At 48.4% G+C, this 20,357-nt stretch overlaps 1 pseudogene; it reads right to left on the bottom strand.

Annotated features, from left to right (window-relative positions):
* Positions 1 to 8,384: 8,384 nt before the first annotated feature.
* LOC126527407 (uncharacterized) overlaps positions 8,385 to 20,357 on the bottom strand; it is a 28,833-nt pseudogene continuing 16,860 nt past the window's right edge.

Below are 20,357 nucleotides of genomic sequence, written 5' to 3'. Positions count from 1 at the left end.
TTTTTATTTTTTTTCTTCCTGCCAATTATTTGTAATATTTTTGATTATGTTAACCCAGCCTGCTAAAATTCTTTTTGGGATTGCATACTAACTAATTAACTACTGAACTAACTAAATAAACAAAAATAAGTAAATAAAGGTAAACAAATAAATAAATAAATAAATAAATAAATAAATAAATTTAGGATGCTACAAGCCGCGTACTAATGCCGTACAAATATGCAGGATTTGTGATACTATATGCCGTTTATGTATATTTGAGTATCCCCCGAAAATTATGTATGAGATTCTCCCTAAAATCACAGTTTTGGTAGCGATAACAATGTATGAGACATCTGCACGAGGTAAGGTTCGTAGTTCTGTCGGCCGTGTCAACTGCAGTAAAGATTGGCTTACTAATTAAATTAACAGCTTCATGGTTTCATGCACGCACACACCGGAAGCTCACTCGATGACCACGAACGCTCGCTGTCACAACGCACCGGAAGCTCACTTGATGACCACGAACGCTTGCTCTCACAACGCACCGGAAGCTCACTCGATGAGCACGAACGCTCGCTGTCACAACGCACCGGAAGCTCACTCGATGACCACGAACGCTCGCTGTCACAACGCTGGCGCGATGGAGAGCGCCGGCAACAGGGAGTGAACGCTTCGTAAACTCCCTCCTGTGCTAAATGCACTCCCCCCATGCTACCCTCACCCACATTCTCCTTGAATGCCCGGCAGATTCTCCCCCGCGGGACCATGAGCTCCTGACCACCTGGGAGGAATGGGAGACGCTGCTGCTCTCGACGGAGCCAGCCAGGCAGAAGATCGCCCCTGACCAGGCCGCCCACGTCATGGAACTCCATGAGCTCACAAACGTGTAGTGCAGTGGGGTCGTGCGGGGGACCCTGGGACCTAAGTGGCCGAATACCTTAGTCAAATAACGTTGCTCCTCTCTATCTCTCTCTCTCTCGTGCTGCATCTAGCTTCACCACGCCTCTGAAACTTGAAACTACGCGAGCTGCAGACCTGGGTGCACGGGAACACAGCGTGCGTGGAGCCACCGGCCATCTCGCCTCGCCCTAAGCGATTGCTGCCGCCGCACACTACCTCCCGTAATACAGCGTGTGGGAGGTGTGGGCCGCGTATGTGCTCCGCCACGCGAACAGCTATGCCCCTCCACGGCTGGGCTAGACGAGAAGACGCACACTGGATGGATGGACGGATGCTATGAGCGACCCCTTTGAAGCGGGCTGGTGGGTTGCGCCACCAAGCTCTCTTTTTCTTATTTTGCCGAATAACTTAAGCATCTGATTATCTTTTTTTCCTGCAAAAAATTACCAGCATCAAACTTTCGAAGTCATTATTGGAAACTTTTGTACGCCTCCGTTGTTTGTGGTCTCCCTCGTTTTCTGCCACCGAACCTCCTTTCGCCTTTCACTAATCTCTATTTCGCACATGTTAACTTTCCCCCTGCTATCGCTCAACCCAAAGTCTTCAACGAGGCCAGCGCAGCGTAAACCTATAGTCGGATAGATATCTTCACATTCTAATAAAACATGCTCCACCGTTTCCTTATCTTTACCGCAGCAAGCACATGCTTCTTCTTCCTTGGCGTACCTCGCTCTATGATTACACGTTCTAAGACATCCTGATCTCGCTTCGAAAGATAAAGAACTTCCCTTTGAGTTGACATAAATTGTTTCTTTCCTGATTTAGTTTTTACCTCTTTAGCAGCATAATCATAGCCAGTTTCTTTTCCATTGCCGAACAGATGTTTATAGTACTGCAAGTGCTACTGTGCTGTGCTGTGACAGTATGCGGTCACAGTATGCGGTGACAGTGGCCGACTGTGACTGTATGTCTATGGTCCTTTCTTTCTTTATCTCTACTTTGTTATCACTTTACCTCCCCCTCCCCTCTCTCCCCAGCGTAGGGTAACAAACCGGATATTCCCCGCTGGTTAAGCTCCCTGCCTTTCCCTTTTCCTCTCTCTCTTTCCATTGCCGCCACTCACTCACATGCCTCCACCTCCTCTGGCGTGCGCTTGATCACTTGACCTCCAAAATTGGACGCGCAGGAAAACATCAAGCCCCAGCCCTTCCCAGCTCTCCCACGCACCAACAGCGTACGGCGTGCGGGACCTTATAGAAAAGATCACGGCGACGGCAAAATTCCACCCTCTAGTTCCTATATAGTTGCTGTCGCTATAAATACCAGAGGTGTGAGATTGCAAGTTAAGGGGCGCACTGGTTAAAAACAGCGAAATACTCGTGTAAAATTAGTGAGGGTTTACTTAACTGTCACTATTTTTACGCTATTTCTTTATGTACACTATTTTAAGTATATTTTATGCCACGCAACAATAATCGTCATCTGCCTTGCTTGAGTTTCCTTTCTTGAAAACGCCGCGCCCGCTATTTTCCTGTCGGCAATGCTATGTCATGCTGATAACGCGCATGCCGTTCGTTACTGGGAAGGACCGGGCTCGCAGCGTTAAAGAAAGGAAATGCGGACAAGACAGATGACGTTTACTGTTGTGTGGCAAGATACAACCCGAAATGTGTAATTTTGTTTTAGAGTGTAGAAAGCTTCCGAGATTGCCCACATGTCCCGGTCGTGGTGTCGATCTAGTATGTCTCTATATTTAGTAGGCGGCACACAATCGCAGCAACTACAGTGCACGACTAAATAAGATTGATTCTCTTTTTTTTTTTTGTTGCCCCCGGTACTTCGCCTCGTCAATCTTCCAGCCTCATACTACCAGTAGCTCTTGCCACCCCCCCCTTCCCCCACTTACCTCAACAGGAATTCACTATTCTCCGACTGTTTTCAAAAACCCAAGTCTCGGGAAGGTTGTACAGTGCTCAGCGATTGGAACGCGTTACCCGGCCCGCACGGTGGCAGACGCTTTTTGCGCCACCGGTGAGGCACTGGTTAAGAACATCGGGGCCCGAACGCAGTCACAATGATTCGCAAAGGCTCTCGACCTTACGTGATACAAAAAACAAAACAAAACAAAACAAAACAAAAACTAATCAGATCGGTGTCTCCAGCGCACGCAGGTTGCGCAAGAAGCGCCGGCAGTCACAAGCTACTGGTTATCGCATTTCAATAGCTGAGCCCTGTGCACACCAAGGCTCGCGTCTGACTGCGACATTCCAACGAAACTTCATGCATGCATTGCAACGATTGGACGATCAACCCTTGCAACCCTTATCCGGCTGCTACTAGGACACAATCCGCATCGCTTGTCGACCCATAAGGCACTGACAGACAGTTACTTGAGTGCTTCTTGATGATGGCTTTCATGTCTACGCCATTAACTACGTGGCACTTGTCTGCGCGCGCACACGCATTTACCGCGACTTCGCTTACTCACTCTCTCTTCTTTGAATTCCTCCTTTCCCTTCGTTGAGCGTAGGATTTCTTCTGAGGAAACCGATTGGAATAGGGGCGTTGTTTTCTCAGTGACCACGTGGCTCCAGCCAAGAATAACTTTAGAAGCTTTGTAAGTTTCATGCACGCTTAGCGCGACTACGCAGGTATATATATTATGTTTTGTGGAGCCAGACAGCGTTATCGGGTGGCTGAACAAGGTAAGAGAACTCTTTGTTCACGTAAGCCCTTGTGAAAGATGCAACAGCAACCGCCATAAATAGCCACAGAAGCTCCTTCCTGCGACGAATGACTGCTCAGCACACCACTTGCGTTGGCAGCTTTTCGCAAACTTGATACAGGTGCGCTTGAACTTGACAGACGCGTATCCAGACATCGCCTGTTACGTCGCACAGCAGACGACTCGCATCTGCGCCCCAGCTTCATGGCAGACGACGAGATCCTTGAACCCTTCTGGTTACGTCTGCTTGAAAAACACGCCATGGCTTGATTCGAATGCGATGAATCGCTCCCAAGGTCGTCGGTGCGCATCGCGGCGCTCTCCGGATGGCCGCCGTATTCCCAGAACGCACTCAGGCGTGAGAACCCAAATAGCGGCGGGCGATAGTTTTCTCTCGCGTTGCGCGGCCCGACTCCTGTCGCCTCAATTCCTCGGACTGAGTAAGGCATTGGCCCTTGCGTTGACGTATTCGTGGCAGCTGGTTATTGATGGAGTATTTCGACGTACCGCGCTGTCAGTTCGGGTTGTTTCTGTAATTGCCTCCGGTAGCGTGAACGAATGCCGTTAAACAGCAGGATGTTTTTGAGGGGCCACCCTCCGGCCCGGGGAAGCGTGCGTAGGATGACGCTGCATGGTAGACTGCGAAAGCAGATAGATGTTTTTAGTACTTCATAATGTTGTTAGCGAAGTTTAGTGCCGATAACGTCTAGATGACTTCATACCGGAGTTATTTAAGGTGCGCCGGCATTGTTGCCGTCTGCCCGCGGGCTGCGCAGGTCGTCTAATGCTGCAGCAGTATACCACGTGTATCACGTAACATCTGCAAAACTTTAAAAATATGCATGTGCCATGCAGCGGAGACGAACTAAGGTAATGCTGTGAGCCGTCGCTTGGAGCAAGTCAGACTATATTTGGTGTTTTGCCTGGGGATATAATTAGTTGTTAATTATTCAACTTTTGAAATGTTATATTCAGAGCAAATGCGCTAATGAGGAAATGGTAGACAATCCTGCAAAATTTCTGATACAGCCTTCCGTTGCTCAATACACGCTACATAAACAATTTTTTTTTCACGCCTGAAAGAAAGCCCACAAGAGAGAGAAAGAGAGAGAGAGAAAACATGCCACGCGAGTAGTCACGCGGGACACATGGGACTAATGGTATATGTAACGGAGCGTTTAAACGTGTGTGTGTGTGTGAAGTGCGGGGTCTCCTCCCGCCTGTCTGGTGCGTTGAGCGCTACCCCCGCATGATAGGCTTCATGCAAGTGGTCGTTATCACCTGGGCCAATATAATGTAAGGATTCCTTTCGGTTGATTGAATCCCTCGTTTGTCGTCCAGAGCTCGCGACCAGCCGATCGCTGTGATGACATAGACGAGGCACCGCTCGGATATCACTGGGGAAGCGCGAAAAGGAATAACATTGGTATAGAATCGTCGCAGTACACTGGCCCTGAATGACGAGCAATTTTATAGTCCCGCTTTTCAATCTTGGGCTTCACCCTCCGTAGCTTAGCGCTCCATGGTCCTGCGCCGCACCCCCACTATCGATAGTTTTTCAACTCCGCATGTACTACTTCTGCCATGAATGACACAACAATAAGAAGCAATTTCACCAACACTACTTTCTGGGCGAGTTGGTGCATACTTGAATTGACGAACAGCGCCAAGACATGCAACCACAAAGGAACAAGGACGAGACGCAAGCGCTGACTGTCATCTAAATTTTATTGACGGAAGACCGCCTTTCGCCTTATATAAGGTGTCCGCCTTCCGTCAATAAAATTTTGCTGACAGTCAGCGCTTGTGCCTCGTCCTTGTTCCTTTGTGGCTGCATGCGTTAGCGCTGTTATATCCGTCAGTTCAAATAAGAAGCAAGCAGGCTATATATCGCGAGAGAGTGACTCTATCAAAAGGTTGTGCCGCCATGCGGTTTTGCTGTGGCTTTCCTTATTGGCTCCAAGATTCACTTCTCCGTGACCATTCAGAGACCCGCGTGGCCTTGAACGAGTCGTTCGCGCGACACAGCCAGCCTTGAACTCCAGTTCCGTCCCATCGTGAAGGAAATCCGGCGCACCCGGAGCGTGGTGTGACGGGCGCACCTTCCCCGTCGCTTCGGGACAGCGGTGGTCGTCACAGCCCCGTGACTACGCGTGCGTGCGCGTAAACTACAACGGCCCCCGAGCACCGGGCGTTCAACCGAGCATGCGGCACGCCGCGCTGGGAGCTCCGACGAATTTCGCTCTCGGCACCAAAGAGGCCGCCCCCCCTGCCGCCCCTGGCTCGAGCGCGGACAGCGTGAGGGTTTGCGTGATGCTTATACGTACTGGGCGTAGTGTCTCCTGGGCTGGAATGGCAGTTTGAGAACTTTCACAATGGGAGACGGCGCTATAGCGCAGGGATGGCCAGACAGGCTCATGCAAAGCGCCGCGGAAAAATAATCTGATTAGTCAAGAATCGCCGTAACAACAAAAAAAAAAGGGGGGGGGGGGGGCGTGGTAAATGTGTTTTAGTTAGTCCAACACAGCTGGTGGTCGCAGTGAATGCCCCTCATGCAGCGATTGCTCTTTGTGCCTCCGCATTGTGCTTTCCCATTCGTGGAGCAAGCACCCTGGAGTTCCTCTTGCTGGTGGTACCACCAAGGTCCATCAAAATAGAGGTTAAAAAAGTCACATGTGCCATCAACGACAGCTGCTGAACTGGTAGCCCTCCGTGCGGCTCTTCATTTCATTCAGTAGGAACCACCCCATGCATGGTCAATCATCTGTGATTCCAAGACCGCCCTCCAGAGTTTGCTCTCAGCACTGCGCAGTGGATCACGTGAGCAGCTCCTCGCAGAGATCAGACAAGTTCACCATCCAGCATTTGACGACGGACACGACATGCTGTATCAGTGGTTGCTTAGTCGCTGTGGCATACATTTGAATGATCAAGCGAACGCAGCTGCCTGACCTGCACATGACGGCGTTAACAACGTTGCCGTTCCTCTTTCGAGAGCCGACGCAGCGAAAAAAACATTCCGAGCTTGTGTGTAACCTAACGTTGGTTCAATGGAACAAATCCGATTTCACAAGTGCACGCCTTTACACCCTGGACCCTAATTTAGAGATTCGTATTCCATCCGAGCTTCCACGACATAACTGCACCTTTCTGGAACATTTGTGGCTTGGAGCAGGATTTTCAAATGCGTACTCCTTAATTATCGGAAGGGGCAATAGCCCCCTTTATGACTTCTATCACATCCGTTTCCCCTCCTCCGGCACAGGGTAGCCAAGCGGAGATAATCTCTGGTCAACCTCCCGGTCTTTCCTTTGTATTTCGCTCTCCCTTTCTTTGAAGTTCTTCTAGAAGAAAATGGAATCTAGTCTTTAGAGTCGGAAACATGAGGGGCGAGGGCTGTTAGAGATGCGAGAGAGTCGAGCGCCACACTTGGACCCGCATGAGGCTCGCGAGCCTGTTTCGCCACCCATGCTATAGTGGACTAGAGAGATTTAGCTCGTCGCGTTTCTTTGTTTACGTCTACTTTGATATCAGTTTACCTCCCCTCCCCTTTTTCCCCAGCGTAGGGTAGCAAACCGGATATTCCCGTCTGGTTAACCTCCCTGCTTTTCCCCTTTTCTCTCTCTCTCTCTCTCTCTCTAGCTCGTTGCTACGCGTGTTAACCGTTAGAGAGTTTTTAACTTGGCCGTAAGCTCGTCGCAGTTAATGGAATGCCGTAACACCGGGGCTCGTCGACGCCACCATAAGCGCTACAGTATGACGCCACTCTGTGACGTTTTATCTAACCACGGCGAGTTATAATCTAATTTGTAGTGGATCGTGCTTGCGTAGCAGAAAAAAAGAAACAGCTCTACTGTAGGCCCGCGATTGATGGTGGTGAGGTGTTTGCACAAGGCACTAGCCGGGACACGGCCGTTCCAAGCGGCCCCCAAAATAATCAGCAGCCTTCACTGCAGCATCGCTCGTAAATGTCTGTGCAATTTCGGACTGTTAGAACTCGCAATTTCATTTATCAGGGCAAGTTAGCTCTGCCTAAATACCCAAAGTTGAGAAAGTTGCACCGAAAGGAAAGAAAAGTATAGGAAAGGTCACTCACCTGATAGCGGCACTTGTTAGAGCGACCGCCCAGGAAAGACGTTGATCCTCGGTTCAATCCCCGGACCAGGACAAGCTTTCCGGTCAACCCGTATGGGCCTTCTCTGTAGCTATGTGGTATTGTCAGGTGAATAACGTGTCTTCTTCCTTTGGCGTGCCAGGAATGAAATTTCCAGCAAAAGCACCTGCTTTCAGTATAGTGGCTCACTTCGAATCCTGCAATTATAAGTTGCCCCGAAAGTCATTTAATTTGTGAAAGGTTGTAAATTCTTGACATATTCTCAAAGATGGCTCGAATCACGGTATCTGTAGCTGTGGTGTATAGCTTTGTTAGCAAAAATTATAATTTTCGATCGAGTTCCTTATTTATGCAGTGTTTTCAAGAAGCTTTCCCCGCTATTTTATTTTGAGCGCTTTCATATGTTTGTCATGTGTTCATAAGCATCATTCGAACTTTTTATGCTTTGAACTAGCCCCGAATTAACCTTGATCTGATTCGCAAATGTTGTATAATTGTAGTGCTTGGTTGTGATCCTGATGCTCTTTCTTGAGCATATTTACCTTGGACTTTATTTTCCACTCCTCTGTGTGATGCCATTGACTCTGAGGGTACCGTAAGAGAAGTAAATGTTAAGGGTAAACTATTACACTCACAGAAGAAAGTAGCCTCAAAAACACGCTGTAATCTAAGCAACCCGTATTTATTCGCACGTAATGAAGAATAGCCATCTTTCGTTTTCACCTACTCATGTTCCGGAGCATGTGCTCAATCGTGGATCATTAGGTAAGGTTACAGAGTTCCTTGTGTCATGCAAATATTTAAACTATTGAATACATTTGTTTATTTGCTATGCGACTGCTCTGAACAATTATTGCGAAATTTAGCCCACGGCTTTAGGTGCAATTGGGACTTCTGGGGATTTAATTGTTTCGCAGGGACGTCCTAAAATTATTTCCACGAGGCGCATAAGAACATTTCTAGCTTCTGCAATTCTTGACAGCCCAAGACATATTTAAGTGCTCTCTTGCATACACTTTGCGTGAACAAATTTAAAGAATACTCTGACGAACTGTTAAGCTTAGCATCAAACTTTTTGTACCGGCAACTTTCTCGGGTACTGTAACGACGTGTCGCAACGCGTATCAGCGAACAACATATCTGAATAGGAAAAAAAGAATTGACGGCCACGGTCTACAAAACATTATTGTCGATATGCACAGCTGCACATGTTGGTTCCGCTCGCTTTCATATGGGACACACATGGAAATTTAGAACGGGTAACGAAGCGATGAGTGGCGAGTTTTCGTGCCGTCGGGAATGATACATTCGTGTAGTACCGGTAACCTATGCTCTGATCAGTGTACGAAGTGTCACGGATAGTGCAGAGGTCTCCTCCTACAGCACCCGCAGAAGGAACGCGCAGACTGTCCGGTGCTCGTCGCAGCCGTCCTCACGGTCAAGGTGACCGTCACAGAGCGATCCTTTCGGTACGCACTGGCCGCTCTTGCACGCGACCTCTTCGGACGGGCCTTTGCAGTTCCTCTCGTCGGATCGGCCGTCGCAGCCTGCGAAGCCGTCGCAATGCGACCAGGGCGTCGCGCGCTCGCCGTCTTCGCAGTAAACGTTCTCCCGTGGGGCGGATCACCGCGCAGTCCTTCTCGTCCGACCCGTCCGAGCAGTCTCCGTAGCCGTCGCACTGGAACGTCGCGGGGACGCATCCACCGCCGGCGGGACCGCAGGCGAACTCGTCCTCGCGACACCCGGCGGGAACGCACGTGATTGACACGTCTTCGTCCGACGCGTCTGCACAGTCCGGATGGCCGTCGCACAGCAACGCCCTCCTGATGCAGTGGCCGTTGGCGCATTGAAATTCCCTCGAAGAGCAGGCCCTACGTGGACACATTGACTCGTCCGAGCCGTCGGCGCAGTCCAGGGTCCCGTCGCAGCGCCACTCCGACGGGATGCATGGACCGCCGTGGTCCTTGCACCGGAAGAGGTCCGGCCGACACGTCTCGGCCCCGCAGAAGGGCGCGGTTTCGTCCGAGTGGTCGTCGCAGTCGTACTGGCCGTCGCACCGCCGCCAGCTCGAGATGCACTGCCGGTTGGTGCACTGAAACTGGCTAGCCGAGCACTTTCGAGCCCCCGCGCAGTTCTCCTCGTCGGAGCCGTCGCCGCAGTCCATCACGCCGTCGCAAAGCCGCGCTGCTGGGATGCAGACGCCGCTTCCGACGCACTTGAACTCGCTCGCCGAACAAGGACTGGCCAATTTTTTTACATTGGTGCCTTCGATGGCGCTCCTTAAAACGACGGTGCAATTCAGCAGACACAGAAGGTACGTTGGGTGCGCGCACAACTTGAGGATGTTCATGTTCGCGGGAATTTCGCCCGTATATGCCACTGGTGTCAAATAAAGCTGTTTGACTGAACCGAAATTGAAGCTCCGATTAGCGACTTTTTTTGTCTTGCAAGCGTCACCGGCCCACGCGACGCTTTTAAACTTTATAGAGATTCGTCAGCGGGCTCCTGTGCAGCTTGAATTGTGAAGCTCGCTTATAGCGTACGGCGTCCAGGGTATGCAAGTCGTGCAGCCCGTCGCTCTGTCCCGCCTAGTGGCGCACAAACCGCGCAAAACAACTCCCCTTTCCCGAAAAGCAAGTGATGTCTGTGCTGGGCAAGAGAGAAGAAAAAAAAAGTGCAAGGAAAACAAAGACACTCAATCGGCCACAGTGAAGAATGGCTTTGTGGAATACGAGAATTGCGCAATCACTCTGCTTTGCGCACGTGGGGCCTCGGATCTCGCCTAGCCGTGTACGTGTAGCGTGTTTAGATTGAAGCTCGGATTTCAAGCTGACTCAGTCAGGCGACAGACAATTCACTGCACCCCCCTCCAATTCGCAAATTGTCGACAGGAGATGAAGAAATAGAAGGTGCGCGTGAGTGCGTATATCACAGTACGTTGCCCACTCAACAGTTGTGTGAATTACCTGCAACGCATCGGTCGATAACAGTAAACATCAAGTTTGCTACGTGGCGGGAAACTGGTTAACACTCGACGAAGCACTCCAAAGCATGCGTCTGGCGGGGTATCACGTTGATGGCGGGGATGTGAGCGTTTCCTGTGTGCCAGACGTTCATCAAGTTTCGTACGATGCCGGTACGCGTTGTCGAAGCTTTTCGAAGCAGCGAATGCGAAAAAAAAAGAAGGTGGGGGAGGGTCATTTTGTCATTTTGTGCTATGCTTGTGCCTTTGTTTATTGATATGGTTTGTAGACGGCACCGGTTGCTCCTTCTCACTCAGCAAAGAAAAAACAAATGCCCCTAAAAAAGGGTGACCAATGTCAGAAGATACGGCACTCAGTAGAACACCAGATGTACAAACAGAATATAATTGAACAGCACTTGAATCATGAAGTTCTGTGGATGACATCAGTACATATGTGCATATATAGGGTGTTTCAGCGAACACTTTTAAATATGTTTAAAGGTTGCCTGTGCCAAATATCACAATTCTAGTTGATGAGCTAGTCTACTCGAAGTGGCGGACACGACCTGCACAAAAAATTACAATGTAAAATCAACTAATTACCAAAAATTCATTAACATTATGCTAATTACCTTATGGTCCATGTTGCAATTTACAAATTCTAGCCGTGGAGTTTGCAAGGCGGATCCACTCGGAACGAATTCTCAGGATGACACCAGTTTCGATATATTAATTCCTGGACTTTGGGGACAAATGCATTGGCGTTCCAGTGAATTTGTTAACAAAACGTCGTTTTATGCATTGAATCGCAGAAGTAAATGGAAAACCTGTCTGTCTGTCTGTTTTGTCTGTATGTTTGTCTTGTCTGTCTGTTTCAATTAACTCTAACCGCACATTACACCTGACTGGGTGTAACTGTAAGCAATTTGTATAATTGTAGCACGTTTCTATTGGTAGGAGCAGACGGCTTCTCTCAAGATGAACGCAAGAACATCGTTGCACAGCGCAAGACCCGACAGCTACAGGCACAGGTATCTACGAATGCGGGGCGGCAAGGTAACCAGCGAGAATCTCCCAACATCCGCTAGGTTACGGATCTCGGAGGTCGCTTAACCACTAGAGGCAGCGCGAGCGATGAAGTTCGCTGCCAGTCACGTTTCTTCGAACCGTGCCCCTCGCGTTTCTGTCCCACACATTTGTCAGCAAGGCTTCATTTATAAGTTTTTTATTGTCCGGTGATGCACCACGTCACGCACGCCTCCTGCACTTTTCCGGTTTCTCCGTTCACCGGCTGCCATCCGCGAGAAACTCCCTCGTTGTGCTTACTTTATTTATTACGCTACGGGGTCACGCTATTCAGTGCTTCCCTCCATCGGTGCGAACGTGCGAGGAATACGAAAGTGTTTTAGCGGCACTGCTTTAATTTTTTGTTCTCTTAGTTCGCCGAGTTCAAGCACGCGGAGTACACTCGTTACCCCAACGCAGGATCCCGAGTCCATCGCCAAACTCATCGTCTGCTGCAGGCTGCTGAGTATAAGCAGACGAACCATAAATGTATAGGCCGTCTGCTACTCGTAAACTGGATTAGTCTGTCCGTATAGACTAGAAAGCTCGTTATGTGAGATGTTCATCAACGAGGAAGCGTTCACAGGTTAATACACATCTGCTCTCGGTCCGTTCATGTACGTGCTGCTGAACGGTGGGGAACGTGACCATGATTTGTCTCAGAGCGACGTGTTACGTAAGGGGGGGGGGGGGGGGTGTACTTGATATTTAGGGGACAAACTAAACAAAAAGAAGTCACTGGAAATCTGATCAGGTGACTTATGTCGATGCCACGGAGAGCAACAGACGCGAATGTTTGCCCGAAACATGGTCGGTTTTGCTTCTTAATAGAGTACACTGATAGGACATTTTCGAATTGTCATCTTTTATTAGGGTAAGTAAATGCACAAGCTATCTAAACCATAGCCATTACTGTGGAGAGCTCACACTGTAATAAGTAATTTACTATATTACTTGTTCCTACGAATCAAGCTCGGTTGCAGTGCCCAGGAGTTGAATGCGTCATGACGTCATGGTGCACTCGGACGCTCTGTTCCTTCGAACACTGCGGCTGCGACACCACGGGAGCACAACCAAAAGAAAGTCATGCGGCACTTTTTTCTTTAATTTCTTTATAAGCAACGTCATCGTACCTAGCCTTGGTGCTGCAGGACGTCAGCAAGTTCTTGCTCTGTTTCATGCCTTCCCGATAATGTCGGTAATGCAGGAACAGTATTTCGACACCAATATTACTGCCAAATTAAAATTCTTTAAATCAAAGTTGTGCAACCTTCATAACCTCGCAGTATCATCACTTTACGCACACCTGGCTATGACAGTCTTTACATGTTTCTACAAAGTGTGCTTGCGTGCTGCTTTAAATGCCAGACTGCAAACACTCCGTTCGCCGCAGGAGTTTAGCACGAATTAGCATCAAGCCGGGGATGGGGGGAGGGGGGGGGGGTTGGATGTTGTGTTTCACAACTTGCATTGTTAATGAACTGTCGGCTAGGTGCCTTAGGGAGCGTTTAATCACACAGTATGTAAAGTGTGATCAATTTCGTGATTAAACGTTTGTGCAAGTGACCCCAGGACCAATGAAGTTATCTTGCGTAAGAGACGTCTATTTAAATGCAGGCCCTGGTCGGCTGATCCTGTTTATTTTTTACCTACTGCGTTGCTGAATTTAGCATAGCCCGTCGGAACGCCTTGGTATGTGCTCCAGCCTCGAGCTCTGGCGCCTCAGAGTATATAAAGAGCAGTTCCGGAATCTTTGTTCGAGATCGTGCAACGCTCGCGGCATGCGAAAACACGACGTGCGCAGCCACGCGATTAAAATCTGCCTTTTAATCTGCACATCGGACTTCCATCTTACCTGCATTACGAAAGCTGTCAGCGAAGCCCTATTTCCTGTGAGGCCTTATGCCTTTATCCTGTGTATAATCTCTTGCCTCCACTTTGCTGGATCTATCGCAAATGCTGGTTGCATCCTTGCTTGAAGGCTCTAAACTGAACCGTTTACGAAATGTTGATTGAAGAATCATTGTGCTCTATATTATCATATTCTGTCATATTCTATATTCTATTGTTATATTCTATAATAGGGCGATTGTTAGTGATGTACTCTGTTGTGAGGATCGATAAGTTTCATCGCTCTCTTGCTTGGTCTTTGCCAAACTTACCGCAAATTGCGGCTGCATGGCTGCTGGAAAGGACAAAGCTGCACTTTTTTAATCAAATGTTGATAGCAATATCTTATGCATAGAAAGAAACTTACCGAACACTTGAATATATATCGAAAGAATATGACTCCTCGGTGAGCGTGTATACAGACGGATCGGTGTCGTCGTATGCGTCTGGTGCGGCTTTCGTCGTGCCTGCGCATCAAGTCATTCGACGGTTTCGTCTGCAAAACAAGACGACTTCAACATCTACGGAACTAGTGGCAATCAGAGAGGCCGTTCAATATATTTCGCGACAGCCTCCTCAAATATGGACAGTCTTCAGCGACGCAAAATCGGCTCTTCAACTACTTAGAGTGGTGTTGAAAGAAAGCGCTTACAGAGTGTTGGCTCTTCAAACTGCCGAGCTCTACACTTTAGCACAAGAAAACGGCCACCACATCACATTTCAGTGGATTCCCAGTCACTGTGGTATACAGGGCAACGAACTGGCCGACGCCGAAGCGAAGAAAGCACTCGAAGAACGAGAGTCACTGCTTTCAATTCCTTTTTCAAGAGCGGACGCCAACTGTCTCCTCTCCGGTGTCATCCGAAAATTGACAGCACAGCACTGGGACAATCCGGATAATCGCCACAGACGACTCCAAAGATTGGACCCTGCCATGAATTTTAGGCTACCACCGAAAATTCATCGAAGCGGTGCCAGTCTTCTGCACAGACTAAGGCTGGGGGTGGCGTTTACCCGTGGATACGTGCACCTCATGCGACGCACCGAGTCTCCACACTGTGAGGTGTGCAATGTGCCTGAGACTATAGGTCATGTGCTTTGTGACTGCCTTAAGTACGTGGAAGAGCGTGAAAGGTTGGACAACGACCTTACGCGTCTCGACAGCGCACCGTTGTCGGAGGACGTTATTTTAGGCCCTTGGCCAGATGCTCGATCAAGTTTCAAGGCCATTCAGGCATTACTGAACTTTTTAAAAACTACGGGCTTGGATTGCAGACTTTGAGCATGCCAAATTGCTTGCGATATGTTCTACATCTTCCTTCTATCGTCATCGTCACCCATCATGCACCTCTTCTCTCTTTCTTTCCCTCTTCCCCTTCCCCCAATGCCGAGTAGCTGGCTAGAGGAATATACCTCAGGCCGACCTCTCAGCATTTCGTATCATTAAACTTCTCTCTCTCTCTCTCTCTACCGGCCACGTGATTCATTGGGAGGGTCTGTGTGTTCGCTTCATCTCTTGCGTCACCTTCGACGACGTGCCAAAACGTCTTGGAATGCGTCGAGCACTCGCCTCAGAATGTACACAAATGGGTTACGTAATCTCATATCACGCCATGCGAAAAGAGGTTCTGTACGCGCCATTACAACTTCATTTTGAATGTGTATCGCTGGCGTATTGCGTCCATCGGTACACCTGTCAGCGGAGAACTTACTTGTTGTGAGGATTTATAACTACTTTACGCTCGTTGTCTGAACTTTGCCAAGCTACCGAAGGTTTGGTTGCAAGTTTACTCGAAGCTTCAAAGCCGAACTTTCCGAGAAATATTTATTGAAATATCTTATGTATATGAAAAAGCTTATCAGAGATATGCTCCGCGGCGATTGCCAGTGAGTTTCTTCGATCTGTTGCCTTGACTTTGCCGAAACCACCACGAATTTTGATTGCATTGTTTCCTCAGACTCAAACCTAAAACTTTTGTCAAATTGGTTGCATAGCATTGAATCTTAATTTTGGTGCAACAGAGTGTGAGAAACCGTCACTGAGAAACCGATTTACTGGAACAGTCTCTTAAGTATGCGTCACACGTTACAAAAGGCTGTCAGCAGGGTGCTTCATTGTGAGGCTTGGAGACTACTCTTAGTATTGGATGGACTTTTTTCCCGGTTCACTACAAACGTTGAATAGCAGTAAAACACTGCTTCGGCGTGATAGGCTGCGTTGAACTGCCGCCTCACATTATCTTGGTGTGACTAAGTATACGAAGCAGCCTTGGTATGAACAGTGGGCAGAGGAAGGAATTCTTGTGCCTTTTCAGTTCTCATGTCACCACTCGAGGCCGCACAGATAAGTTACAAACTATAAGCGGGAATCGTTGTCTTGCATTAAAGAAGATGGCGTCCAGGACAATACAGTTGGACGCGCCGTGAAGGTTGATGACCTGCTAGAATGTGAGGAATTTTATTGCGTTTCTAAGAAAAGAAATATTGTCACGTAGAAAAAGGCAAGGAAAAAGGCTCTGTACAATTGTGAACTGCATTCCGGAAAGCAGCGAATAGCCGTCCGTAAACGAAATAAACCACTGGAAGCTAAGTGAATTGCTAGCTTACGACCTGCCAATTCCCTGCTATCCGTCAGAGCCGGTGTGGCAGACCTGACGACTACAGTCATCCAATTAAACTAACCTTTGTTTGAAATCAACTGGTGGAGATCAGTTACAGGCTAAAAGCCCGAAGCTTCGCCTTGACAGGGTCTCACCCTGTAAGGTGCAAATTTTATGACACAAGTGCTACTTTTAGTCGAGCAAACAGCAGGTACAAATGCAAAAATACTACTAGTAATCGGGCACAAGATTTAATTCCAACGAGAAAACTCCGGTTTGTGTTCCACCTTATCGTTCCATGGTAAATATAGTGCCACATAAACAATTGTTGTCCTCTGAACTCGTGGCCGATGCTAGCTTTGGGGGATCTGCCAATTCACAGGTGGATAGAGCTAAATTAATGTAGAAGTTACATTTCACTCGCGAATTCGCGAAAACTGATCCATTCAGTGTAACAGATGAAAGGCATAACGAGTGCGTCCTTCTTCCATGCCGTCGTTTTACGTTTTGCCAGTTCTTGAATTCTGCCGGTTAGCAATTGCTTTTATTTATTTGCTTCATGGCTTATGTAATACGCGCCTTTTTGTTTCAGTTTTTGTTTTTCGGCATATCAATTACAGTGTCGCTGTGGTTGTGTCGTCTGCTACCATGATCGGGAGCATTGTGGTTTTCACCCAGCTGGCGGCGGCCTAATTTCTATCGGGGTGGAATGCAAAATCATTCGTCCACCGCGCTTCAAGTGCTTTTGTAAGGGACACTCAAGAAAAATGTTAGGTCGAACTAGGTCTAAAGATCAAGCCTGTTTATTAACGAATTCCTCATTCACAGCGAGGACAGAGCTCTTGTAACCCAGAAAATGACTAAAATGAAAAGTCTGAGTGGCACCATTTGCTTTTCTTTGACTATGACGCCTCTCCTGTGACGTCAGCACTGGCTGACTCATGGAGTTGCGGCAGAGAAGGATGGTCACGTAGGGACTACGTCGATTCGTCCGCTTTGGCACGACCGATTCAAATTGACGGGCAGCAGTGAGGCCTCGGGCGGCAATATTCTATGCAACAGCGACATGTATTGGCCGACAGGAGGCGATGGTCGCCTTCTGTACGAATAATCTTTAGGTCTATCTCGGCGTAATATTTTTCTTCAGTGCTGCTTTAATTAACCCCAGGGGTTCAAAATATTTTGGGGCTCTCCGCTACGGCACCTTTCACAGCCTGGATATATGGGGCGTTCCCACGAGTCAAAACGAAACTATCAAGACAAGCACTAAATCACGTTAGACTGATAAGGTATTCGTAAAAAAAATTTTTGTTGATTTCGTGGTAATAGTTTGATTACGAGCCAAGGACACTGGGGCCAAATTGGCTTTACGTTTCTTTTTTTCCACTTAGCACCGAGACCCCTGTGCCGGTACGTCAGTCTAACGTTATGGATTTTCGGCCGTCTTCTCATATTCGGGCCTTTGTGGCACAGTAAAAGGTATCGAAGCTGCCTCGAATCGCTCTAGCTTTTTCGGCTCATATAGCATACAATAGCTTATATGCGTGGCTAAATGCTAAATATGCGAAACATGCTAAATGCGTGTCCACGTCACGACGAGCTGCTACAGGAAGTTCAAGGTGGTGCGGCCATCCGTATCTAACATTTTTTTTTTCAGTTATAGTTTCTGTCTTTTTTCCCGTTCGCAGCCTTCTCTCGCGGTAACAGTGGTCTTTTCGGTGCCGTGAAAGCGTACTTTGTTAACGTAGTTTTCTCACCCGCCGTGGTTGCTTAGTGGCTATGGTGTTGGGCTGCTAAACACGAGGTCACAGGATCGAGTCCCGGCCACGGCGACCGCATTTCGATGGGGGCGAAATGCGAAAACACCCGTGTACTTAGATTTAGGTGCACGTTAAAGAACCCCAGGTGGTCCAAATTTCCGGGTCCCCCATTACGACGTGCCTCATAATCAGGAAGTGGTTTTGGCACGTAAAACCCAGTAATTTTAATGCAACATAGCTTTCTCTTTGGCATGTCGTTGAGTTTTAGATTTAGCATACTATGTCGTTGCTTTTTATTCTTCTATTGAGGGAGGGGGGGGACGGAATTGGTGGTCTGACAGGATTTAGACTGGTCGGGGGACATCACACAGAGCTAATTGAGAACAAGATCCCAATTGGTGGGAAGGGGGGCCAGCCGATACATCTTTTTTAAAACATTTTATGCCCTGGTCGTTGCTGTGCTACCGCAAACAACAGCATTAAACGTGCTGTGGCACTCTCGTCTCAGCCAGCTACAGCCAGGCGGCAAAATAATAATAATAATAAAAAAAAAAACGAAAGGAATTTCCGGGGGAGGGTCGAGATTGAAGGCGTCGCCGCTGTTGACACAGGCGGGTGTACACGGCGTATTTGAGCTTCGCGTAGTTTTGCTACGCCTGGATGCACGTAACTATGCATCGGACGCTCGCTGGCGTTCGTCGACGTGGGCGGAGTCCCGCAAGGCCGAAGGTCAGGCGACGGGGTCACGGTGGATGAACGACCCCGGGAGGAGCCCCTTTCCCGACCAAGGCGAGACGCGTGCATGATGGATGGATCCATCACACGCGCCATGTAACATTGGGAGAGGGTCAGGACGTATGGACAAGTATCGCCACGGGTGCGTCCCGTGGGTGCCGGGATGTGCAGTTTTCGCACTCGCCTAGAGGTTCCGTGAGTTCGAATCCTTGCCGCGTCAAATTAGGTGTGGCTGAGAAGCGGTAGCGATCGAAGCAGCGTCGCAGTTACCGACTTGCTTTTTTTGTTTTTCTGTCCTTAGAGAACGGACACGTGAACCAATTAGGCGCATTGGCCACAGAGTGAGGGCACAAAATCTGCACAATTTTGGTATAAGCCGAGGTAGAGTAGACGACTGATAAGCAAAGGAAACAGGTGCGTTGACGGTGGTATCAGAAAAAAGTGCAATAAAATGCCAATAATCGACAACGCACATGCAAGCAAAGTTGATTGTATGATCGCTCTACAGACAACATCCGGAGCACCTTATCTTACCATAGGTCACAGGCAATCAGTGAAGGACCGCATGAATGGCCTTCATTAGGGTCAAGCGGTAAAAGCACCAAACGTGCATTGAAATTTGCGTAAACATCAGTGTTTCGCTGGAAACGCAGCTTGTTTGGATGTTTGTTCAATGAATGTATCGCGCTACAAGCGTGAAGCGCCTATGTGCAAGAAGGTGATCACCTTCCTATTGGTGATGGCAAAAGATTGGGAGACACAAGTTCAATCCGCCGTGCTGGTGAGGTTAGCAATTCAGCCATCCACCGTCAGCTCACGCTGAGAGAAAACGCCTTGACCCCTCTGTCAGAGAAACTTCGTCTAAGAGAAAACCTATGCGAACCACGGGGATGCACGAATACCTTCATCCCTGTATCACCGACGGACGCGAAACGCACATTGAGAGCACTAAAGAAGGACTTGCGCATGTCAACCTGGTTTAATGAAAATACTCAGGAATCAGTTCGTTACCAAGTGGACCCTCAACTCAAATACCAGCTGGACGTAGAAATTTCGGAAAGTACCGAGACACTAATTCATCGACTGCGCCTTGGGACAGCATACACCGAACATTTCCTGTATCGCATAAAACGGGCTCCTTCCCCGGCTTGCTCCTTCCCCGGCTTCCCCGGCCACGAGGATGAGGATGTTCGTCATCTCCTCCTCGAATGTCCCATATACGCGATGCAAAGACGGCACCCAGAACAAAAGCTACACCCCATTGATCCTCACTGGATTTCTCACTCGCAAAAGTGCTGGACCCAAGGCCATCGAAAATAGCACAGTGAAAAGTGTTGAACGCACTTGGAACATATTTACGAAAAGACAGGCGTCCTCAACAAGTACTAGATGTTGCACTGAATAATCACACGATATTACTATACTTGCTTCTATTATTTGTAATTATTAGCGCTTGTATATTACGTGTTATACTTTTTTCTCGTAATCTGTGCGGGCATTACTTTAACTCTGGGTAATTCCGCATCATGCTCATCGTAGTCTACATCACGGCCGTTTGTGTGTGTTCGTGACTGTTTACAAACTCATTGTGGTGCAACTTGCATTTGACTCTTATGCTATG

The sequence above is a fragment of the Dermacentor andersoni genome, chromosome 9 (assembly GCF_023375885.2).
Source record: "Dermacentor andersoni chromosome 9, qqDerAnde1_hic_scaffold, whole genome shotgun sequence".
NCBI lineage: Eukaryota > Metazoa > Arthropoda > Arachnida > Ixodida > Ixodidae > Dermacentor > Dermacentor andersoni.
Note: the sequence above shows the minus strand (reverse complement) of the source record. Positions and strands in the feature narration are given on the sequence as shown.